The following is a 27,033-nucleotide window of genomic DNA, read 5'->3' as shown; positions in this document are numbered from 1 at the left end:
TTAAGAAAATGGTCATAGGAACATACATATCTATAATTACCTTAAATGTGAATAGATTAAATGCTCCAACCAAAACACATAGACTAGCTGAATGGATACAAAAACAAGACCTGTATATATGCTGTCTACAAGAGACCCACTTCAGACGCAGACCTACTAGAGAATGGACTTGAGGATATGGGGAGGAGGAAGGGTAAGCTGGGACGAAGTGAGAGAGTGGCATGGACATATATACACTACCAAATATAAAATAGATAGCTAGTGGGAAGCAGCCGCATAGCACAGGGAGATCAGCTCAGTGCTTTGTGACCACCTAGAGGGGTGGGATAGGGAGGGTGGGAGGGAGACGCAAGAGGGAGGAGATATGGGAATATATGTATATGTATAGCTGATTCACTTTGACATAAAGCAGAACTAACACACACACAGAAAAAAAGAAAGGGAGGGAAAAGACGGAATGCAAGGTAAAGGGGAATTTCAGGTCACAAAAGGGTAGGTTTTTATTGTTGTTGTTTGTAGTGTCTGTTTTGTTTTTTGTTTCTGAGAATTTTTTATTAGTATTTTGGTGGTATTTTTTTTGTCTTTCTTTCTAAAGGAAGAGAAAGACTTTAGGTTTGTGGTGGGCCCAGGATCAGAGCCAACAGAAAGATTAAGGTGGAAGATGGGGAACAGTGGGGGAATGATTAAAGAAGCAATGTTCACCCAATGGAGATGGGGAAGGAAAAAGAGACTGAGGGCTCCAGGAGAGGGTTTGGTATTGGGCAGGAAGAGTACATTGTCCTCAGTGTATGAAGAAAGGAAGAAGGGAAATGATTTACATACTAGTAAGTGTGGGGTAGGGCTGACAATTGACAGATGATCACAACTTTCTCAGTTAAGTAACAGACAAAGCTTGGAGAACACTGTGAATTAAATGTTGAGGAGAATGATGGGTGATTTAGAATAGAGACCAAAAGGGATGAAAAAGAAATCTAATCAAACAAGTAAAAAGCTCTTGCTCTGTGATAAGCTATGAGAACTCATTTCTTGTAAGCCTTTAAAATCTTAATAATCATTATTACCAGAACATACCGAAAAAGTATGTTGGCAGTTAGTCTTCCTGTTTCACTAGCAACAGTATTTAGATGAGATCATTGTAGTTATATCTTTACCTGTAATATATTAGACTTACAGAATTGCAAAAGCAATAGTAGACCTTATGGATGTATGTTATATCTATATGATGGATAGATACATGAATACATGTATATTACATGATACTAAGTACCAAAATTTTATTTGATGTTTTCATGTGCTTGAGATACAATGTTTATTTTAACCAGGTGTTATGTTTTCAAACATTGATTTGTTTTATCCTTCTCTTCCTTGTGTAACCATGAAGAAATCTTATTAGACTAATTTCTTCAAGAATCTGCCTATTATAGGAAATGGAATTAATTTCATTTCCCATTGCTACAACTACCAAATTTGATGGCATAAAAAAATAATAAGATGGGAAGTATGCTCACATAATAAATTACAAAAATTTTCATGGTAGAATTCTTGATTTTTCTGCATCCAAGCTGTGTGTCACTTTATAATGAATCATCATCTCAGGCAGATGTTCTTGTTAGAAGGTAAATTTTTCCCACTAGATTTAATGCTTAAAACAAGTTATCCCCACACCCAGCAACACGCTTTCTAAATACAAAGAGCCCTTGTTATCAAATAGTTTCATTTGAGTTGTTTTTCTTTCTTCTTTTGGATTATCTGGGAAATTTGTCATATTTTCATTTAATATTTGCACAAATGTTTTAAACCTCTCTTCCTATGTTGAAATTGGTTTGTACTACATTTATACGGCTAAAAGGGGAGAACAGAGAGGAAAAGAAAATCTAGTCTGAACTATTTAAAGCCTTAAATCTTCGAAAATCAAAAATCAAATCTGGAGACTTCCCTGGCGGTCCAGTGGTTAAGACTTCGCCTTCCAGTGCAGAGGGTGCAGGTTCGATCCCTGGTTGGGGAGCTAAGATCCCACATGCCTCATGGCCAAAAAACCAAAAAACATAAAACAGAAGCAATGTTGTAACAAAAATTCAATGAAGACTTAAAAAATGGTCCACATCAAAAAAAATCTTTAAAAAAATTAAATCTGAAGATGTTCAGGTTTCTCATCACTTATAAGGGTTTAGTTCCAAAGATATGCCAGATTTTCTTAGAAAATATAACACTGATAATCTGAAAAAGAAGGCAATGTATTTGTCACATTTAACCAACTCTTATGAACAGAGATAGAACAACTAGTCCATAAATTGGAAGTTGTACCTTTAATGTACTTGTCCGTAGTGCCACCAAGCGGTTCTATCAATTTTTAAAAATACTTCTAAGCAGAGTAATTCAGTTATTCTAGGAGTTAGACACTAGGTGGCAGTAGATTTCCCTTTAAAGAGGCTTTGAGAACTTTGATGAAGAGTTAGAAATGGTTTACTCTCATTCGAGGGCAATTATTCATCCATTAAAAAAAATTAGAATAGCTATAACCTACTCCAAAAGAAAGGAAAATATACTGCAGGGTTGGGGTTTTTTTTTTTTTACAATATTCTGTGCAACCTAGGTTGATCACATTAAAAAATGACCCATTTCTTTTTTTAAATTACAATTTTATTGAGATAAATTCACAGAGCCTAAAAGTCTTCTTTTAAAGTGTATAATTCAGTGTTTTTAGTATATTCACATAGATGCGCCACCGTCACATGACCTAATTCCAGAGTCTATGGACAACTACACAAAGAAACCTCATATGCATTTGCAGTCAATTCTTATCCCCTCCTCTCCCTAATTCCTGACAACCATGAATCTACTTTCCATATGTATTTCCCTATTCTGGAAATTTCAAATAAATGTAATTGTACAATCGTGTTCTTTGGTAATTGGCTTCTTTAACTTAACATAATGTTTTCAAAGTTCACGCATGATGTAGCATTTATTAGTACTTCATTTTTATTGTCAAATAATATTCCATTGTACGGCTATGCCACTTCATTTATCCATTCATCAACTGAGGGACATTTGGGTTGTACAGTATCTTCTTTTGTACCATTATGAATAGTGCTGCCATGAATATCCTTGTAAAAGTTGTTTTGGAAGTGTATGCTCTAATTTCTCTTGGGTTTATACCTAGGAGTAGAATTGCTGGGTCATGTAGTAAAGCTATGCTTAACATTTTGAGGAACTGCCAAACTTTCCCAAGGTGGCTGCATCATTTTACATCTAATTAACAATTTTGAAGGTTCTGATTTCTCTGCTTCCTCCATAATGCTTCATCCTTTTCTCCTTCTGTTCCTCAGACTGGCTATCACAATGACCTATCTCCAAGTTTGCCAATTCTTTATTTTGGACAGCTCAAATCATTTCAGTTATGGTAGTTTTCAACTCCAGAAATTTTTTTGCTTTTTTTTTTTTAGATAAATTTATTTATTTTTGTCTGCAGCATTGGGTCTTCATTGCTGTGCACAGGCTTTCTCTATTTGTGGCGAGCGGGGGCTACTCTTTGTTGCGGTGCACGGGCTTCTCATTGCGGTGGCTTCTCTTGTTGCAGAGCACGGGCTCTAGGCACGCGGACTTCAGTAGTTGTGGCTCGTGGGCTCTAGAGCGCAGGCTCAGTAGTTGTGGCACGTGGGCTTAGTTGCTCCGCAACATGTGGGATCTTCCCGGACCAGGGCTCAAACCTATGTCCCCTGCATTGGCAGGCGTATTCTTAACCACTGCACCACCAGGGAAGGCCCTGCTTGTTTTTTTAAAATAATTTTTATCTCTTTACTGATATTCTTTATTTGTGAGATGTTCTCATACTTTCCGTTTATTCTTTTAGGTGTAGTATTTTTAGTTCTTTAGACATATTTATAATATCTGCTTTAAAGCATTTAGTTAATTTCTATATACTTTCTTGTATTTTAATCATTTCATTCTCAAAAAGAGGCAAAATATTAAAATAACTGTTTGTTTCCTATATTAATATGCCCAGCCTAGTCAACAGAATCTCACTAATTTTCTCTCTGCTTCCACTTATGATTGGCACACACACACAAATCTTTATATATAGTCACTAATTAACAAAACTTTACTAAGTCAAGATTTAGAGGCAGAAAACCAATGAGAAATTTGTGCAGCTCACTTATGTTCATTTATATACTGTCTTGACAAGTAAAAAAAGAAATGGGCTGGAAAGGGGCATGGAACCCTGTGATTATCACTCCATTTCCCTTCCATCCTGCTTCTGAGGCTAAGAATTCTTCCTAATTTCTCCTGCCAATCAGAAAGAAACACTATGCCACCTTGGAACACAGCCCCAAGATGCATGGTTTAGGAGGTTTCCCTAGTTGAAAACAGTAAGTGCCACATAATGCATAGGAATCCAACACAGCTGTAGCTTTTTGTATAAAAATTTTTCTTCTCATTAATATACATAAAATGCAGATCTTCCTAAACTGTCAAAGGATTGTCACACAAAGAAAGGATAGCAGGCACATGAAGCCCCATCTCTGGTTGACAGATTAATTTCTCCTTAGGTATCTTACTTCTGACAACTACTAGGTTGGTTTAAGATGAGGAGAAATGGAGTGACCTTTCACATTTAACCTCCTGGCCTAGTTTTGGACACAGAGCCTTTCTTTAATGCCAACAAGTAAAACTACGAAAGGGCTAACATATTAAGACTTGACTAAATAAAAAGAAATAACTAAAGGGAGCTTGATGGAAACAAAATTATACTAGCTCCATCAGGGTAAATAGGTGAAAATATTTAACTAATCCCTTGGTTTTTGAATGTCAACAGGAGGAAATTAAACCAAACCATCATTATCCCTTCCCCACCCTTATTTTAATTCTCCAGTAGAAAAGACTAGAGCTTGGTAATCTTGGGGCCTGAAGAAATCCTAATGGATTCCCTTGGAGATAGCATTGGGGGCTGGAGTGTAGCAAGGAACTGACCTTTTTGTGTTTTGGAACTAAAAAGAAATAGAACTGATCCTCACTAATAACCCTCCCCTAACCAACCCACCCCCCCAAAAAAGTCAGGCCTTTATTTGGAAGGTGTATCAGGTAATTAGGCTAAATTGCTCAAAAAGAATGCTGCCACTCTGTGTAGAAAGAAAAATTGGCTGAGCCCTGGTAGGTGAGTGCCCTGAGAGCAAGAGGGAGGGCCAGGCTGCATGTTCCCACAGAACCCCCGCACAGTTGGAGACCAAGACCCCACCCAGACGCAGCCCCCCAGATGTGGCAGAGCCTCACATATAGCACATGCTGCGGGAGCCTGGGCCCTGTTATTGGGCCTTGGAGGTCTCAGCAGGGTACCTGTCACTGAGTTAAGCACAAGAGAGGAAATCACAGGTAGAGCCTCCCCACTTTGAATGTACCGTAGGACCAGGCAATGAAAAGGGATTGCGACAACAATGCAGATTGAAACTGCAGCCTTCCCTGAATTTCCAGACTGAATAAAGCCCAGGATTCCTATGCAATGCAAAGCATGTCCTGACAAGTTATTAATATCGATTTTCTTGTCCACACTCAGAAATGGAGGGATGAACCCGATAGAAAGTGGGAAAATACAGCATTTTTAGATACCAAGTGGGGGACTTCCCTGGCAGTCCAGTGGTTAAGAATACGTGCATGTCCAGTGCAGTGGGCGTGGGTTCGATCCCTGGTCAGGGAACTAAGATCCCACATGCCACAGGGCAATAAATAAATAAATAACCAAGTGGAAGCAGAGCAAAGTCAATCCTCTACATAGATTATAAAGCTTGCAAACTATGATGTGCACTTCTGAAGCCTGGCTTGACCTAGATTCCAGGGTCTGAGTGCCTGTGCACTGTCTCAGAACCCGCCACCTACAAGCACAGACCAGTGTCTCCTATTTTATTTAGACTAAGAGATGAAGACCTAGAAGAGGAGGAGAATCCTTTCCGCCAACCAATATCAGTCCAGTTCCAGTCTGAAAACCTCCTCTACCCAGAGAGAGTGACCTCAGTGATTACCACCTCTTTGACAGGAGATCAAGTTCACCCACAGCGTGTGGCCTGCCAGCCTCCACAAAACCTCACAATAAAACAGACTAACCACCTGTGTTCACCTTTATTCACACAGAAGACATATAAAACCAATATGCAAATGTGTGCTTTGTTACATTAGAAAATCACATTGGTACTGTGTAACACGGCATGTTGATGACAAAATGTCTTTCTTTTCAAATGAACACTTCTGTTCCTAATCTTTAGTTCATCTGACAGTGATGTTGAGGAACAGTGGTGGAAAGAGGAAATAAATTTTCTGTCCTCCTCTCCAGCACTATTAAAAACTGTGTTTACAGGTTTCTTAATTTCTCAACACAGTTTCACAAAGTGCTCTTTTTTCAGATCTTGGAATCAATATTTCTTGAATTTAACACAGAAGCACAGGCAAGTATCCTGGAAATACAACAGCCCCAGATGACTGACTAAGCCTTGGAAGCTTATGACAAAGCACTTTGATCTCCCCATGTGTGCCAGGGCCTTCCCAGAGAGTGGCCTTCCCACAAATTGAGTTTGGTTACTATTTCCTTTGGATAATTTGAACACTGCACTATAAAAGATGCCCTGTTCTAATAAGAGGCAGGTCCTAAAGCCTTTTGTATACGTGGGAAGTGATTTATTACTTCTGTGAGTTCTGGCTTAATTGTAACAATTATTTTGTTCACCTATATAAAATGTCAAATGTCACTATCTGCTTAGTCAGCATTTCAGGAAGTAAAAAGCCATTGCCTGTGTCAGAAAGACTGACCTGATGAAATATCTTGGAGAAATTCCTCAGTACTAATTAAAATAATACACATTGTTACACGGTGCAATTATTTTCCGGAAAACAGCTGACATACACACACTATGCTTGGCAAAAATCCTGGCGAATTTCGCAAGAATGTTTATTCCAGACTGAGATCATCTTTTAAAAAAAGAAAAAGAAAGAAAGAGACTAACAGACGGACAGACAGAGGAAGTGGGGAGGAAAGGATGGAAGGAAGGAAGAGAGGAAGGAGGAAGATTTCTTAATAATCAAGAGAGGATTTTAGATTTTAAAGTTGCCTTTTCACATTCTGACTAGATACCTACATAATTCTATAATAAAACCTTATTACAGAAAGGGCATTTTAGCACTAGTAAACTTTATTAACAGCTTGAAAAATCTGTAAAGTAGTTCAAAGAGTTTTCAATATATCATTTATTTTACTTTATTTTATTTATTTTTAATTGAAGTATAGTTGATTTACAATATTATATTAGTTTCAGGTGTACAACATAATGATTCAATATTTTTACAGATTATACTCCATTTAAACGTATTATAAAATACTGACAATATTCCCTGTGCTATACATTACATTCTTGTATCTTATTTATTTTATACATAGTATAAAATAGTAGTTTTACCTCTTAATCCCATACCTTGCCCCTTCCCCATCTCTCTCCCCACTGTTAACCACTAGTTTGTTCTCTGTATCTATGAACTTGTTTCTGTTTTGTTGTTAATTCATTTGCTTTCTAATATGTCATTTATTTTAAACTCAAAATACAATTGTTTGCTATTTATATTTAAACGAATATTTTTAAAGCTTTAACAATCTCAGGAAGAATAACATGAAGTCATGAAAATAATTACCTATAGAACAAGTGGTCTGGGAGGTGAAATATTTCATTTTTACCAGAGAGATTCATTAATTTAAAATATTCTAAGCTCATATTCACCTTGAAGAATCATAGCATTGTATTGTTTTCAGATTTTAATAATTTCTACGGTTAACATAAGTGACTTTAAGGAAAATTAATCAAGATGAAGCTATATTCAAAAGGTTCATGGAAGGGAAAACATAGAGTGAACATTTGCAAATGAAGACAAGCATTATGGAAATGCAGAGTCATGATTTACTCATTCTAATTTTGCAGATGGCTAGAATACATCTGTGAATCATTTGCTTAGCCTTCAGACTGACCACATACACCAACACGGCCACTCACACACTCAGAAAGAACTGGGCATTGTCAAGTTTGGAGGAAGCCAGTGCTGACATGTTGATCCCTTATCTGAAAAGAAGGAATTATAAAGTTCTCTTTCTATCAGACTTAATTTGCTCTTGATTTCTGAATCTTACTAAAAGGCAAGGAGGATGAATTTTTTTTCCTTCCCTTTTGATTCAGTCTAGAATTTTGACTGAAAAGAAATTTTTAAAAATTCTTACCATTAGTCTAGGAGGGAAGGTTTATTTCGGGATTAAAATTTATTAGCGGCTAATGGTTTGGCTTAATGAAAATATTGGGACTCGGGGTTCTAAAGGGAAAGAATTTGTAGCTTGCTTCAAAATTTACTGTGGTCCCTCATAATATCATTATTAACATATATCCTTTTTGTTTATCTGCATTGTTTTTCTGAATGTTGGCTTGTAGAGAACTATGTTTGAATAGCACTTGATACTTCCATGAGTTTCTTGCCAACAGTACAGTTATATAGTGAAAATCCCATATAATGGCTTCACAGTTTGATTTGGAAGATCATGTATAATTTTAAGATTTCATGTAAAGATTGCTTTAAATTCTCATTCAACAGGCCATGTGCAAGAAATTCAGAGAGAATGATGAATAGCTATATAAAATCATGGGCTTCCTGAATTTCCCACTTTATAGATTCTCTTTCAGAAAGCTTTTAAATTGACAGGAAAGAGTTAATACTGTCCCTATAAGGGAACTTAGTAGGTTATAAAATAAGCTTTTCTTTTGTGAGTTTCTACTCAATAGGATCATAATTGCTCATGGGAACTCTCTTTTAGGACTAAGTAAAATAAAATATTATCAACATCATGGCATTTTCTCTTTGCCATATTTTCATTTTACATAGAAATTTTGCCCTTACCAAAAAACAAGCAGAAAAAAATCTTTCCATTACGTTACAGTTTAAATCAATCAATTGTAACTAGACCTTTATTAATCTTTTAGCTCTATTATAGTTAAAAAGAAAAAAATGGTCTGTGAAGATGTACTTTTGATGGAATAGTTTTAAATAATGTGAATTCTTCCTTCTGTGAGGAGGAGCACGCCACAGGAATAGAACAAAGGATAGAACTGTTTCCTCCAATATTTCTCCCTTGTAGGGAGAAAAGGAGAGGGGTCTGCTCCACAATAAGAAGGTGAGCAGTGGTGCAGAAGCCATGGTTTCTGCCATGAGGTCTAGGGAGCAGAGGAAGCCACTGAAGAGAAGAATGGAGCAAAGAATGAAGAAGCTGCACCCTTAGGCTCCTGCTGACTCAGTTTCTTTTGGAAGTCTGGCGGATAAAGCACCTGTACAAAGCAGATAACAGTGCCTTGTTAGTGTTGGCCACTGTTTATTTATTAATGCCAGCGTGCTATTTCAAAGATTATGTTTTAAAATTTATTTAAAACAACCCCCTACTAATAAATATTTAGGCTGTTGTCAATACTCTAGCAAAGATGGATAGACAGAGTTAAAGAAAAATTATCTGACACTTGTTAAAGCAGTAAGGAAAAATTCATCCAAGACTGTTGCAGTAGGGAAGACATACTGTGCTCAACTCTGAATACAATAAGGACAAGTGGGAATTTATGGCCAAGAAGCAGGGATCAATGGATGGAAAAATTGCTAAGAGGAGACTTCAAAGGTAGGGGGATTCTTGCTAGACTCATCTCACAGATTTTTCCCTAAAGGCAGATCAAGGACTTATACATCAAAGGTGAGGAATACGGAACTTGATCAGATATCAAGAATGATTAGATATCAAGGGTGAGGGGATTCTTGCTAAACTAGGCTATGCAGACCCAGCGAGACCAGGACAGACATGGAAGGCCAAGGTCAAAGCCTAGTTGAAAAGAGGGCTCAGAGGAGCCTGACTAAAGTTTGATCAAAAAGAGAGTATTTGGCAGGGGAATTTTTTTTTTTTTTGTGCGGTACGCGGGCCTCTCACTGTTGTGGCCTCTCCCGTTGCAGAGCACAGGCTCCAGACGTGCAGGCTCAGCGGCCATGGCTCACGGACCCAGCCGCTCCGCAGTATGTGGGATCTTCCCAGACCGGGGCATGAACCCGTGTCCCCTGCATCAGCAGGTGGACTCTCAACCACTGCGCCACCAGGAAGCCCCAGGGGAATTTTTTGATTAAAACAAATTCCCAATAGTGGACTTCAGCCAAAATGCATGAATTTTTTTATGGTTCTTGTTACACAGTATCAATGGCTCTTTGAAAAAATTGAACCCACTTACAACACAACTACATGAGTGTTCAAGTTTCTCAAATTTTTTAACAGCGTTTTCTTTTGACCAATTCTTAATATGTGTAATTATCTAAAATCCTTCAGTCATCCTGAAAAACAAATACCTATGCACAATCATCTAATTTTGTGTTTTATTACCAAAATTGAATGTTTTCCTTGTTAAACCTGCCTTTTTGGGATTGTGGCTGGCATCTCTACAACAGAGGTCATACTTGTACTTTCAAGTGTGTACTTTCTTTCTGAAGTACACACTGGAATTTATTGCAGATGAGATGGTTTCTACTTTCTAATCACTTTTTGCATTAAAAGCTAGACCACTGCTACACGAAAAAAGAATTAGCCTCCTAGTATCAGTATCTGTATGACTTTTTTTCTCTCTGAGTCAAGGAACAAGGTAACTTCTCAGCCACAGTCCACTGTTCATGGGAGTTTTCTGCCCACTTATTGAATTGTTCACTAGGTATTTTACCTGGTCATTTTCTTCATTGAGCTCCCTTCCCACATGCCTTATATATAATCAACTTGAAGCAGCACAGAAGATTCAGGTTTAATAAGAGAGTTCTTAGTATCTTTGTGAGACATAATGTCTTCGAATCTTCTCTGTTAGAAAATACAGACAGATGGGAACAGTAATGACAATGCACTCTACCCTACACAGATGAATCCAGCATACCACTAGAGGGTTCCACAGTGAAGTTCTGCAGTGTGGGAGAATAATATATCCTGTTCTTTTACTGAAATACCTCTGCATTATCTCCTTACAACTGAGGACTACTGACTGGGACAAAGAGCAGGTAGTTCATCATAAAAGCTAGTGACATTAGCTAACATTTATTGAACCTTGTCACTATACCAGTCTCTGTTTTATTATTTTTTTTAACTTTCATTTTTTACATCTTTATTGGAGTATAATTGCTTTAAAATGTTGTGTTAGTTTCTGCTGTACAACAAAGTGAATCAGCTATATGTATACATATATCCCCATATCCCCTCCCTCTTTAGCCTCCCTCCCACCCTCCCTATCCTACCCCTCTAGGTGGTCACAGAGCATTGAGCTGATCTCCCAGTCTCTGTTTTAAGTCCTTTTCATGTGTTTAAATTCAATGAGTTTACTGCAATTCAAAATTAAATCAATTAATGATCTCTAAATCTATGAAGTGAGGATCATTAGTGTCCCACTGTACAAATATGGAAAATGAGGAACCAAGAGGTTTAAAATATTGCCCAAGGTCACATAACAAGTAAGAGGCAGAATTGAGTTTCAAGCCCCAGCCTGTGTGAGTCCAGACGCCAATCTCTTGGATGTCTAACTCAAGGATAATAGATAATAAAGCCAAATTTTCCTCAATGCCGTGTTAGGAATATATGTCCACTGACTTATTTAAACATTTAAAAGCACATTCATATATTCATCCAAATTGGTTTAGGTACTTCCTTTAGTTTAGAATCCAATGTCTAAAACTTTTTATTTAGACTAAACGCTAAAAACCCTAATTCCTTAAGCTTCAATGGTATCTTGGGATTTGTTTTAAAATTCAGTCAGGGACTTCCCTGGTGGCACAGTGGTTAAGAATCCGCCTGCCAATGCAGGGGACACGGGTTCGAGCCCTGGTCCAGGAAGATCCCGCATGCCGTGGAGCAACTAAGCTCGTGTGCCACAACTACTGAGCCTGCGATCTAGAGCCTGCATGCCACAACTACTGAAGCCTGTGCACCTAGAGCCCGTGCTCGGCAACAAGAGAAGCCACCGCGATGAGAAGCCCTCGCACTGCAACGAAGAGTAGCCCCTGCTCGCCACAACTAGAGAAAACCCATGCGCAGCAACGAAGACCCAACGCAGCCAAAAATAAAAATAAATAAGTAAATAAAAATTAATTAATTAAAAAAAATTCAGTCATATGTTTTATAATTCTTAGATGTCAGGCAAATCCATTGTCAGTTTTGTTTTCCTAGATTGAAGCACCCTCGTTTCCTAATATGCACTCACACAGCAGTTCTGCCACCCCTTTTCTATGTAATCCTTGGACTTTCCCCAACATCTTTACATATTTTTCTTAAAGTATATTGACTAGAGCCACAAAGAATATTACAGGTTTATATCTAAAAGGGCTTTGTTGAAATGCAGGGGAGTTTTGTTTTTACTGTGCCTCTTATGATGAACCTTTTTGACCTTTTTGGCAATGGGAATACATATCAGGTCTTTTTGGAAATCCCTGTCTCCAGGGTCATAATGAAACATCTAGAATTGTGGTGTAGTGGAAAGAACCCTAGCCTATAGGTAGGCAACTCACATCCAACTCCCTGCTTTGGTAATTTATAGAAGTGCAATTAAGGGGTAACTAGGTACAGTTGACCCTCAGTGCAGGGAGTTAGGGGTGCTGACCCTCCACGCCGTCAGAAATTGATGAATAATTTATAGCCTGCCCTGCCCTCCCTATCCTCTGTTCAACCATCTCCGTGGTTCCACATCAGCAGATTCAATCAACGTCAGATTGTGTAGTGCTGTGTATTTATTGTTGAAAAAAATCCGTGTATAAGTGGACCCACGCTGTTAAAACCCGTGTTGTTCAAGGGTGAGCTGTATTATAATCTCAACTTCCTCACTCACAAAATGGGACAATTGATGAGCAACTTTATTTTGGTGGTTAAGAGCACAGATATTAGAGCCAAACCACCTGGTTCAAAACCTAGATTGGTTCTCTATGAGCGTGACCTTGGGCAACTTACTTCACCCTTCTGTTGTCTGAGTTTTCTCATAAGGAAATGAAAAGTATAACAGTAATACCTACTTGCAAGTATCAAATGGTTGTCACAAACATCAGATGAGTGAATAAATGTAAAGAACTTTGATCCTAGAACATTGTCTAGGCTAATATACGCTAGTTGCTGTTGCATTACAAGGATATCGTAAGGATTAAGCGAGAAAATATGAATGCGTAGTGCCTGAACTGTTAGCAAGCACCTAGACACTACTTCATTCCTGCCCTCACTTGTATTGAGCACTTACTAGGTACAAGGCATCATATGAGGCCGAGGCATACAGACCAGCAAAAAAATCAAGTCACTGTCCTTACTAATCATGTTCCATGAGAAAATGAAACAATAAATCAGTAAATAAATATACCACAAAATGAAAACAAACATTTATTGGACACCTGCTGTGTGCTGGCCCTCTTCTAAGCCAGGGAAGTATACGCTTTAAAGACCAGTTGCTGCCCTCAAGGAGCTCTCAATCTAGGATAGCAAAGAGCACATTCTTTCCATTAAACTAGAGCTCAAACCTAGCACTTAACTTTTTTTTTCAATATCTTTATTGGAGTATAATTGCTTTACAATGGTGTGTTAGTTTCTGCTTTACAACAAAATGAATCAGTTATATACATACATATGTTCCCATGTCTCTTCCCTGTTGCGTCTCCCTCCCTCCAACCCTCCCTATCCCACCCCTCCAGGCGGTCACAAAGCACCGAGCTGATATCCCTGTGCTGTGTGGCTGCTTCCCACTAGCTATCTATCTTACGTTTGGTAGTGTATATATGTCCATGCCTCTCTCTCGCTTTGTCACAGCTTACCATTCCCCCTCCCCATATCCTCAAGTCCATTCTCTAGCAGGTCTGTGTCTTTATTCCTATCTTACCCCTAGGTTCTTCATGATATTTTTTTTCTTAAATTCCATATATATGTGTTAGCATACGGTATTTGTCTCTCTCTTTCTGACTTACTTCACTCTGTATGACAGACTCTAGGTCTATCCACCTCATTACAAATAACTCAATTTCGTTTCTTTTTATGGCTGAGTAATATTCCATTGTATATATGTGCCACATCTTCTTTATCCATTCATCTGATGATGGACACTTAGGTTGTTTCCATCTCCGGGCTATTGTAAATAGAGCTGCAATGAACATTTTGGTACATGACTCTTTTTGAATTATAGTTTTCTCAGGGTATATGCCCAGTAGTGGGATTGCTGGGTCATATGGTAGTTCTATTTTTAGTTTTTTAAGGAACCTCCATACTCTTCTCCATAGTGGCTGTATCAATTTACATTCCCACCAACAGTGCAAGAGGGTTCCCTTTTCTCCACACCCTCTCCAGCATTTATTGTTTGTAGAATTTTTGATGATGGCCATTCTGACTGGTGTGAAATGATATCTCATTGTAGTTTTGATTTGCATTTCTCTAATGATTAGTGATGTTGAGCATTCTTTCATGTGTTTGTTGGCAGTCTGTATGTCTTCTTTGGAGAAATGTCTATTTAGGTCTTCTGCCCATTTTTGGATTGGGTTGTTTGTTTTTTTGTCATTAAGCTGCATGAGCTGCTTATTAATTTTGGAGATTAATCCTTTGTCAGTTGCTTCATTTGCAAATATTTTCCCCCATTCTGAGGGTTGTCTTTTGGTCTTGTTTATGGTTTCCTTTGCTGTGCAAAAGCTTTGAAGTTTCATTAGGTCCCATTTGTTTATTTTTGTTTTTATTTCCATTACTCTAGGAGGTGAGTCAAAAAGGATCTTGCTGTGATTTATGTCATAGAGTGTCCTGCCTATGTTTTCCTCTAAGAGTTTGATAGTTTCTGGCCTTACATTTAGGTCTTTAATCCATTTTGAGTTTATTTTTGTGTATGGTGTTAGGGAGTGATCTAATCTCATACTTTTACATGTACCTGTCCAGTTTTCCCAGCACCACTTATTGAAGAGGCTGTCCTTTCTCCACTGTACATTCCTGCCTCCTTTATCAAAGATAAAGTGACCATATGTAGCACTTAACTTTAAAAAAAAAAAGTGATCCAGAGGTTTGAGGAGACCCATGATGTCACAGGACTTGAGTCTGTCTGACTTCACAAAGTCCCAGTCCCAGGCTCTTTCTAGGATCCTATACAAACTGCTAATAAACAGATCTTTTTTTTTTTTTTTTTTGGCTGCCCAGCACAGCTTGTGGCATCTTAGTTCCCAGACTGGGGACCAAACCCAGGCCCATGGCAATGAAAGCACAGAGTCTTAACCACTGGACCACCAGGGAATTCCCCAAACAGATCATTTCTACAAAGAGTGATTCCCACCACGATGAGACCTGCACATGGACCTCTTCTCAAACAAAGGATGGCCTCACCCCAAGCACATCTGCAGCTGGCACTGGCCCAGGCTGCTTTGTATGCTGAAACTGACTCTGAAACGACACACTTAAGCATCTCATTAAATTGAAAAGTAAAATAACCACTATTGTAACTACTTTTCTATACTGAAAATTTTAATAACTTTAAGCAAGCTAAAAACGGCCAAAGTTGTCTTCTAATAAAAACTAAGCTGTTGAGTTAATTAAGTGAAAAGCAAATAACAAATTAACAAGTAAGTTATCCAACCCCGTCTATAAATTAATACATGGGCAATCTTAGAAAAACAACAACAACTTTAAATTAAAGACCTGACTTGTAATAATTAGTTTCTCCTTCAGGAGCTGTTACAAATATTTTGTGGCAGGAAGTCTTCCCTTAAATCCCTGCTGGTCTGCAGCACACTGAACCAACATTCTTTTAAAAGAAGAAAACTGTGTAAGTAGCTCGATCTAAATAGCCAACCATCAGTTCATTAAGTTAAAATTTTCAATCAGATGGCCCTAGAAGGGAGTTTCCCTTACAGAAAGCCCCCTGATTCACACAGTTCAGGAGAAGGACTTCACACAGTTTCTAAGCTTGAGCAAAGCTTAGAAAAGAAAGAGGGAAACAAAGATGTGAAAACTTATTTTGCATAAGACTCAATTAGAAAGCAGTGCAAAGTCTAGTCATAGAATAATTTTATTTAGGAAAGCAGAAATCTATGGAAGAAAATGGATTCTATCGCTACATGGAAATAATAATGGCAACTAAAATGCTTTGAAACAGTGCTTCTCAGACTCTAATGTACATCTCAGTCACCTGGGGAACCTTGTTTAAATGCAGATTCTGATTCCTCGGGTCTGGGGTGGAGTCTGATATTCAGCATTTCTCACAAGCTCCTTGGTGATGCCCTCCGTGCTAATCTCTGAAGCACACTTCGACCAGCAACATGTACAGAGTATGAATCTGCTTATTGTAAAGGCCGTATCCGCTGTTAAGTTTAAACAGAATCTCATAAATTAATCTGAAGAATTCAGGCACTTGTACAAATAAAAAGGCTAGGCATTAATCATTTATTCAATCAGCATTATTGAGCTTTCTATGTCCTAGGCCTTATGGTAGGTCCTAGGCATTCAACAGTAACTAAATCAAGTGCCTTTCAAACAATATATTTTCAGCAGATGGACTGCAAAAGCAGATATAAGCATCCAGTTATCCGCATTAAGCAAGACATTAAAGAAACAGCAAAACTGGAAAATAATGCCACTTTTCTCACTAAATGTTTCGTTTGGGAAAAAATGTGTTTGGAATATATAGTTATTTTACATAAATATGTTATTTATGTTATCGTGTAATGGGTTCATTTTTTAAATAAATAAATATATTTTTAAAATTGTAAGCGTCTTTGATAAATCTACTTTTGACTGTTCCCCCGAAATAACAATAGGAACATGGATTAAAACGACCTTTCGTAATTCACAAATCAAAACGAATCCATCATTGTCCTTGTGTTAGCTTTTCCTTGACATAATATTTTTAGGAATCCTGCCAATCAGGTTGTTTAGATATCAGATGTTGAAAATAATTGGCAGTTTAATCCCATGAACTAGCATTGTTCTGTTGCGTATGAACTAGTCATAAAAATTTAAAGGTTTTTGTATGCATGGCACAGTTTACTAGCAATAACATTATTACAAGCGTTAGTGGATCATATCCATCAAAATTAAAGCAAATATGTATAGTTATGTGGCAAGAAAGTTTTCACCTAATTTTGGGTTAATATGCTCAAGTGCTCCCGGTTAAAGTCCTGGCCTCTACCTCAAACTTCTATGTATAGTATAAACAGTAGGAAGGCTTGTACTCATCAAAGATTTTACCGTTTTTTCATGAGCATCAAGTATTGTCCCTGCTGCATGTTAAATGGCAAAATAGAATCACCAAGTAGGTTTTCAAATTCCATCAGGTTGAACGTAGTAGAAGAGATGACCTACCCAAGCTCGTTCTGTTCTCTCACAAGCAGCCAAAACTGGATGGCTCTAAGCACTAAGAGAATGAATGTGTAAAGAGCCATGTCTGAGGAGGGGAGCATGGGAACCAAGGGCAAGCCTTTGCTTACCAGGTTTCACCTTTTCAAAAGCTGCCGGGAGGTGGCAGCATTGGTTACAGCTGGTTGGATTGCATGAATTAAAGCATAATATCTCAGAGGGAACCTATTCTACTGCATTAGATTGGAAGGGGCAGGGTGGTGACAAGGATAAGGTGGCAGCGGTCTGTTTAGATTGAACAGGCATTGGGACAGGACGATAAAGTAATTTTGTACTTGAAAGTGAAACAAACCCAGTGTCATGGGGTGTTTTTTTTTTTAATGCAGTATAGTTGGTTTACAATGTTGAAGGTGTACAGCAAAGTGATTCGGTTATACATCTACATATATATTTTTTTCAGATTCTTTACCATTATACGTTATTACAAATATTGAATATGGTTCCCTGTGCTATACAATAGGTCCTTGTTGTTTATCTAGTTTATATATACTAGTGTGTATCTGTTAATCCCAAATTCCTAATTTATCTCTCCCCCCTACACTTTCCCTTTGGTAACCATAAGTTTGTTTTCTATGACTGTGAGTGTATTTCCGTTTTGTAAGTAAGTTCATTTGTATCATTTTTTAGATTCCACATATAAGTGATGTCATATGATATTTGTCTTTCACAGGGTGTTCTTTAGCAAAAATCTTGGCTGGTGGGAACAAACAGAAGTTATTGCAATTTTCAAAAGACAGGAAGAGGACCCAGGGAGAGAATAGATTTCAACTGAAAGACATATGACTAAAGTGTAGTCCCAGTACTGTCTCCATGAACAACTTGCTTCACACATTATATCTGTGGAGGATTTGTCATGGTGCCAAAGTACAGAGTACAAAAACTCAGCAAATATTCATTTCCTTTTCCTAATCTATTCTCACTACTGCAGGAGATTTGTCCCAGGATACTGTTCCTTCACCAACCCTTAGGAGCTCTATTTTTGTTTCTCATACTTTTCCCATAGGAAAATCATTACAAATATAATAGCCATGAATGTCTGGCAAATAGTAGCAGACAAATCTGGCAGACAGATAGTCAGAAATGAAGTGCTTCTTTCTGAGCAAGGTTTCAGGCCAACAATAATTCTACAGAATAATCACGATTATAACCATCATAAATGTGATTATTCTAGTTGCTACAGCCCCAGATCAATGCTCAGTTTTAAAGGCTTCCCTTCTTATCGTTAATTGGCCTCTTAAACTATGCTTCTACGCAGAAAGGTATTCACCATATGTATCATTGCTTTCATCTATAAACAGAGTAACTTAGAAAAAAGAAATTCTTTCTTAGCTTAAAAAAGTGACCTGTGTTTATCTTGTTGAGATACACTCTTAAGACTTGAGAATATGTTAGATTAAAGGCCTATTTTTCTTTCCCTACAAAATTCTACCTTATCATCAATGTGTAATATTTTTATTCTAATAAAACTTTAAAGACTAAAATTTATTCTGGGGTAATGTCTCCCTTTTTTTGCAACTTGTGAATCCTTCATCTAGAGTGAACTAAAGATGAACAAACAAGTGAATCATGCATGGTTTGGAATGACTCAAAATTCTAAAGAATAGACAGGTTAATTTTTTTTTTTTTCATTTAAGACAGGGAATACTTTACTCAAACCTATCAGAGAAATGGATAGCTTGGGTCTATAACAAAGTGTTGTGTTTTAAAGCATAGGTCAATAATTGTACACGAGAGTGTACACTGCTACATACAAATTAACTGATCAGACCACAGCTTTTCAATGTTTAAAACAGAATAAACTTCCCTGTAAAAGCAGCACCTTTGTGACATTTTAACTTTAGTATTCCTCTCCCTCTTCCTCTCCCTCTCCTTCAACAGAATCCACACCAACCTTCTCATCATCCTTCTCAAGGGCAGCCATGTCCTCACGGGCCTCAGAAAACTCTCCTTCCTCCATGCCCTCACCACGTACCAGTGAAGAAAAGCACGCTTGGCATACATCAGGTCAAACTTGTGGTCCAGGCAAGCCCAGGCCTCAGCGATGGCTGTGATGTTGCTCAGCATGCACACAGCTCACTGTACTTTGGCCAGGTCTCCACCAGGCACCACAGTGGAAAGCTGGTAATTAATGTCAACTTTGAAGCCAGTGGGGCACCAGTCCACAAACTGGATGGTACGCTTGGTCTTGATGGTGGCAATGGCAGCACTGACATCTTTGGGAACCACATTACACGGTACAACAGGCAGCAAGCCATGTATTTACAGGTGAATTCTTATATATTATTATATATATAATGTCAGACAGGTTAATTCTTATATATTATTTCCCAGAACAAAAATGTGCAAGTTTGTGACCCAAGCTGTTTTTATTTATTTGTTTGTTTGTTTATTTATTTATTTATTTTTGGCTGGGTTGGGTCTTCGTTGCTGCGCACAGGCTTTCTCTAGTTGCAGCGAGCGGGGGCTACTCTTCGTTGCAGTGCACGGGCTTCTCACTGCAGTGGTTTCTCTTGTTGCAAAGCATAGGCTCTAGGTGCTTGGGCTTCAGTAGTTGTGGCTCGCAGGCTCTAGAGCGCAGACTCAGTAGTTGTGGCACACGGGACCAGTTGCTCCGTGGCATGTGGGATCTTCCTGGACCAGGGATCAAACCCGTGTCCCCTGTATTGGCAGGCGGATTCTTAACCACTGTGCCACCACGGAAGTCCCCCCAAACTGTTTTATAAAAATCCACCAAATTCTACTTAACACTAAGGTTTCAAAAGGGAACTTTTGAGCTAGCGGGGATATGTAGAGATAATGTAATCCAACATTTTTACACGCAGATGAGATGTTTAAAAAATTGTAATCATGAATATTTTTAAATTTTAAGAATGTTATTTTGAAATAGTCATGACTATGTATATATGAAATTAAAGTATTCGGTTTTGAAGCCTTCCTTCTTTTTAGAAAAAAACGCTTTATTGCTAATCATGTAAACTATGAATTGCAAGCAGCCATATGTTTCATTACACGAAACGGCTGTTTCATGAGATTCTATCTAGCTCAGCCTGGCATACACTTAACAATAACAAGCTTAAAAAGAGATAATACTAACATCTATGTACCTGTGTAGTTTGAAAAGAGGATAAAATGCTTAGAGTGACACAAATATTTGGAAAAGCAAGAAGAAAAGAAATGAAGATAGAATAATACATTTTTTTGTGGCTACATGAAATGCAAACAAAACCCTCCTTTGTCACTTATTAGAAATTAGAATACCAATTCTAGATATTAGAATATTCAATATTAGAAATGCCAATGGCATTTTTTGCAGAACTGGAACAAATAATTCTAAAATTTGTATGGAAACACAAAAGACCCCAAATAGCCAAAACAATCTTGAGAAAGAACAACAAAGCTGGAGGTATCATTCTCCCTGATTTCAAACTATACTACATCAGTGTGGTACTGGCACAAAACCAGACACGTGGATCAATGGAACAGAATAGAGAGCCCAGAAATGAACCCACATTTATATGGACAACTAACCTATGACAAAGGAGGCAAGAATGTACAGTGGGGAAAGGACAGCCTCTTCAGTAAATGGTATTGGGAAAACTGGGCAGCTACACACAAGAAAATCAAACTGGACTACTTTCTCACACTATATACAAAAATAAACCAAAGTGGATTAAAAACTTAAATGTAAGACTTGAAACCATAAAACTCCTATAGGAAAACACAAGCAGTATGCTCTTTGACATCAGGCTTAGCAATGTTTTTTTGGATCTGTATCCTCAGGCAATGGAAAAAAAACCAAAAATAAACAAATGAGACCACATCAAACTAAAAAGCTTTTTCACAGTGAAGGAAACCATCACCAAAATGAAAAGGCAGCCTGCCTAAAATCATGATAAGGCCACAGACACCCCAAAACACACCACCAGATGTGGACCTGCCCACCAGAAAGACAAGATCCAGCCTCATCCACCAGAACACAGGCGCTAGTCCTCTCCACCAGGAAGCCTGCACAACCACTGAACCCACCTTAGCCACTGGGGACAGACACTAAAAACAATGGGAACTATGAACCTGCAGCTTGCAAAAAGGAGACCCCAAACATAGTAAGTTAAGCAAAATGAGAAGACAGAAAAACACACAGCAGATGAAGGAGCAAAGCAAAAACCCACCATACCTAACAAATGAAGAGGAAATAGGCAGTCTACCTGAAAAAGAATTTAGAATAATTATAGTAAAGATGATCCAAAATACTGGAAATAGAATAGAGAAAATACAAGAAATGATTAACAAGAAACTAGAGAGTTAAAGAGCAAACAAACATGATGATAACACAAAAAATGAAATTAAAAATTCTCTACAAGGGATCAATAGCAGAATAACTGAGGCAGAAGAACGGATAAGTGACTTGGAAGATAAAATAGTGGAACTAACTACTGCAGATCAGAATAAAGAAAAAAGAATGAAAAGAATTGAGGACAGTCTCAGAGACCTCTGGGACAACATTAAACGCACCAACATTCGAATTATAGGGGTCCCAGAAGAAGAAGAGAAAAAGAAAGGGACTGAGAAAATATTTGAAGAGATTATAGTTGAAATTTTCCCTAATATGGGAAAGGGAATAGTTAGTCAAGTCCAGGAAGCACAGAGAGTCCCATACAGGATAAATCCAAGGAGAAACACGCCAAGACACAAACTAATCAAACTATCAAAAATTAAATACAGGGCTTCCCTGGGGGCACAGTTGTTCAGAGTCCGCCTGCCAATGCAGGGGACATGGGTTCTTGCCCCGGTCTGGGAGGATCCCACATACCGCGGACAGGCTGGGCCTGTGAGCCATGGCCGCTGAGCCTGCGCATCCAGAGCCTGTGCTCCGCAACGGGAGAGGCCACAAGAGTGAGAGGCCTGCGTACCACAAAAAAAAAAAAAAAAAAATTACATACAATGCAAAAATATTAAAAGCAGCAAGGGAAAAACAACAAATAACATACAAGGGAATCCCCATAAGGTTAACAGCTGATCTTTCAGCAGAAACTCTGCAAGCCAGAACGGAGTGGCAGGACATATTTAAAGTGATGAAGGAGAAAAACCTACAACCAAGATTACCCAGCAAGGATCTCATTCAGATTTGGTGGAGAAAATAAAACCTTTACAGACAAGCAAAAGCTAAGAGAATTCAGCACCACAAAACCAGCTTTACAACAAATGCTAAAGGAACTTCTCTAGGCAGGAAACACAAGAGAAGGAAAAGGCCTACAATAACAAACCCAGAACAGTTAAGAAAATGGTCATAGGAACATACATATCGATAATTACCTTAAATGTGAATGGATTAAATGCTCCAACCAAAACACATAGACCAGCTGAATGGATACAAAAACAAGACCCATATATATGCTGTCTACAAGAGACCCACTTCAGCCCTAGGGACACATACAGACTGAAAGTGAGGGGAAGGAAAAAGATATTCCATGCAAATGGAAATCAAAAGAAAGCTGGAGTAGCAATTCTCATATCAGACAAAATAGACTTTAAAATAAAGACTATTACAAGAGACAAAGAAGGACACTACATAATGATCAAGGGATCGATCCAAGAAGAAGATATAACAGTTGTAAATATTTATGCACCCAACATAGGAGCACCTCAATACATAAGCAAATGCTAACAACCATAAAAGGGGAAATCGACAGTAACACAATCATAGTAGGGGACTTTAACACCCCACTTTTGCCAATGGACGGATCATCCAAAATGAAAATAAATAAGGAAACACAAGCTTTAAATAATACATTAAACAAGATGGACTTAATTGATATTTATAGGACATTCCATCCAAAAACAACAGAATACACATTCTTCTCAAGTGCTCATGGAACATTCTCCAGGATACATCATATCTTGGGTCACAAATCAAGCCTTGGTAAATTTAAGAAAATTGAAATTGTATCAAGTATCTTTTCCAACCACAACACTATGAGACTAGATATAAATTACAGGGAAAAATCTGTAAAAAATACAGACACATGGAGGCTAAACAATACACTACTTAATAACCAAGAGATCACTGAAGAAATCAAAGAGGAAATCAAAAAATACCCAGAAACAAATGACAATGAAAACACGATGACCCAAAACCTATGGGATGCAGCAAAAGCAGTTCTAAGAGGGAAGTTTATAGCAATACAATCCTACCTTAAGAAACAAGAAACATCTCAAATAAACAACCTAACCTTACACGTAGAGCAATTAGAGAAAGAAGAACAAAAACACCTCAAAATTAGCAGAAGGAAAGAAATCAGAAAGAGCAGATCAGAAATAAATGAAAAAGAAATGAAGGAAACAATAACAAAGATTAATAAAACTAAAAGCTGGTTCTTTGAGATAAACAAAATTGATAAACCATTAGCCAGACTTATCAAGAAAAAAAGGGAGAAGACTCAAATCAACAGAATTAGAGATGAAAAAGGAGAAGTAACAACTGACACTGCAGAAATACAAAGGATCATGAGAGGTTATTACAAGCAATTCTATGCAAATAAAATGGACACCCTGGAAGAAATGGACAAATTCTTACAAATGCACAACCTTCTAAGACTGAACCAGGAAGAAATAGAAAGTATGAAGAGTCCCATTACAAGCACTGAAATTGAAACTGTGATTAAAAATCTTCCAACAGGGCTTCCCTGGTGGCGCAGTGGTTGAGAGTCCACCTGCCGATGCAGGGGACACGGGTTCGTGCCCCGGTCTGGGAAGATCCCACATGCCGCAGAGCAGCTGGGCCCGTGAGCCATGGCCACTGAGCCTGCACATCCAGAGCCTGTGCTCCGCAACAGGAGAGGCCACAACAGTGAGAGGCCCACGTACTGCAAAAAAAAAAAAAAAAAATCTTCCAACAAACAAAACCCCAGGACCAGAGGGATTCACAGGCGAATTCTATCAAACATTTAGAGAAGCACTAACACCTATCCTTCTCAAACTCTTCCAAAATATAGCAGAGGGAGGAACACTCCCAAACTCATTCTAGGAGGACACCATCACCCTGATTCCAAAACAAGACAAAGATATCACAAAGAAAGAAAACTACAGGCCAATATCACTGAGGACATAGAGGCAAAAATTCTCAACAAAATACTAGCAAACAGAATCCAACAGCACATTAAAAGGATCATACACCATGATCAAGTGGAGTTTATCCCAGGAGTGCAAGGATTCTTCAATATACGCAAATCAATCAACGTGATACACCATATTAACAAATTGAAGGAGAAAAACCATATGATCATCTCAATAGATGCAGAGAAAACTTGCGACAAATTCAACACCCATTTATGATAAAAACCCCCCAGAAAGTTTGGCATGGAGGCATGGAGGGAACTTTCCTTAACAAAATAAAGGCCATATATAACAGACCCACAGCCAACATCGTCCTCAATGGTGAAAAACTGAAATCATTTCCACTAAGATCAGGAACAAGATAAGGTTGCCCACTCTCACCACTATTATTCAACATAGTTTCAGAAGTCCTAACCACAGCAATCAGAGAAAAAAAGAAATAAAAGGAATACAAATCGGAAAAGAAGAAGTAAAGCTGTCACTGTTTGCAGATGACATGACACTATACATAGAGAATCGTTAAGATGCCACCAGAAAACTACTAGAACTAATCAATGAATTTCGTAAAGTAGCAGGGTACAAAATTAATGCACAGAAATCTCTAACATTCCTATACACTATTGATGAAAAATCTGAAAGTAAAACTAAGGAAACACTCCCATTTACCATTGCAAAAAAAAGAATAAAATATCTTGGAATAAACCTACCTAAGGAGACAAAAGACCTGTATGCAGAAGATCATAAGACACTGATGAAAGAAATTAAAGAGGGTACAAATAGATGGAGAGATATACCATGTCCTTGGATTGGAAGAATCAACACTGTGAAAATGACTGTACTACCCAAAGCAATCTACAGATTCAATGCAATCGCTATCAAACTACCACTGGCCTTTTTCACAGAGCTAGAACAAAAAATTTCACAATTTGTATGGAAACACAAAACACCCCGAATAGCCAAAGCAATCTTGAGGAAGAAAAGTGGAGCTGGAAGAATCAGGCTCCTGCCCTTCAGACTATACTACAAAGCTACAGTAATCAAGACAGTATGATGCTGGCACAAAAACAGAAATATACATTAATGGAACAGGATAGAAAGCCCAGACATAAACCCACGCACATATGGTCACCTTATCTTTGATAAAGGAGGCAAGAACATACAGTGGAGAAAAGACAGCCTCTTCAATAAGTGGTGCTGGGAAAACTGGACAGCTACATGTAAAAGTATGAAATTAGAACAATCCCTAACACCTTACACAAAAATAAACTCTAAATGGATTAAAGACCTAAATGTAAGGCCAGAAACTATCAAACTCTTAGAGGAAAACATAGGCAGAACACTCTGACATAAATCACAGCATGATACTTTTTGACCCACCTCCTAGAGAAATGGAAATAAAAACAAAAATAAACAAATGGGACCTAATGAAAATTCAAAGCTTTTGCACAGCAAAGGAAACCATAAACAAGACCAAAAGACAACCCTCAGAATGGGAGAAAATATTTGCAAATGAAGCAACTGACAAAGGATTAATCTCCAGAATTTACAAGCAGCTCATGCAGCTCAATAACAAAAAGCAAACAACCCAATCCAAAAAGGGGCAGAAGACCTAAATAGACATTTTTCCAAAGAAGATATACAGATTGCCAACTAACACATGAAAGGATGCTCAACATCATTAGAGAAATGCAAATCAAATGCAAATCAAAACTACAATGAGATATCATCGCACAGCAGTCAGAATGGCCATCATCAAAAAATCTACAAACAATAAATGCTGGAGAGGGTGTGGAGAAAAGGGAACCCTCCTACACTGTTGGTGGGAATGTAAATTGATACAGTCACTATGGAGAACAGTATGGAGGTTCCTTAAAAAACTAAAAATAGAACTACCATATGACCCAGCAATCCCACTACTGGGCATATACCCTGAGGAAACTATAATTCAATAAGAGTCATGTACCACAATGTTCATTGCAGTTCTATTTACAATAGCCAGGACATGGAAGCAACCTAAGGGTCCATCAACAGATGAATGGATAAAGAAGATGTGGCACATATATACAATGGAATATACTCAGCCATAAGAAGAAAGGAAATTGAGTTATTTGTAGTGAGGTGGATGGACCTAGAGTCTGTCATACAGAGTGAAATAAGTCAGAAAGAGAAAAACAAATACCATATGCTAACACATATGTATGGAATCTAAGAAAAAAAAACTGATCATGAAGAACCTAGGGGCAAGACGGGAATAAAGACATAGACCTACTAGAGAATGGACTTGAGGATATGGGGAGGGGGAAGGGTAAGCTGTGACAAAGTGAGAGAGTTGTATGGACATATATACACTACCAAACGTAAAATAGATAGCTAGTGGGAAGCAGCCACATAGCACAGGGAGATCAGCTAGGTGGTTTGTGACCACCTAGAGGGGTGGGATAGGGAGGGTGTGAGGGAGGGAGACGTAGAGCGAAGAGATACGGGAACATATGTATATGTATAAC

At 38.1% G+C, this 27,033-nt stretch overlaps 1 long non-coding RNA gene across 1 annotated transcript; it reads left to right on the top strand.

Moving 5' to 3' along the window:
- Positions 1–1,801: 1,801 nt before the first annotated feature.
- On the top strand, positions 1,802–19,616 carry LOC116754671. The gene is made up of 3 exons (XR_004350116.1): positions 1,802–1,811; positions 4,403–4,404; positions 19,230–19,616. It is a non-coding gene; the product is annotated as an uncharacterized LOC116754671 (long non-coding RNA).
- The last annotated feature ends 7,417 nt before the right edge of the window (positions 19,617–27,033 follow it).

This window comes from Phocoena sinus, chromosome 5, assembly GCF_008692025.1.
Source record: "Phocoena sinus isolate mPhoSin1 chromosome 5, mPhoSin1.pri, whole genome shotgun sequence".
NCBI classification, from domain to species: Eukaryota; Metazoa; Chordata; class Mammalia; order Artiodactyla; family Phocoenidae; genus Phocoena; species Phocoena sinus.
Note: the sequence above shows the minus strand (reverse complement) of the source record. Positions and strands in the feature narration are given on the sequence as shown.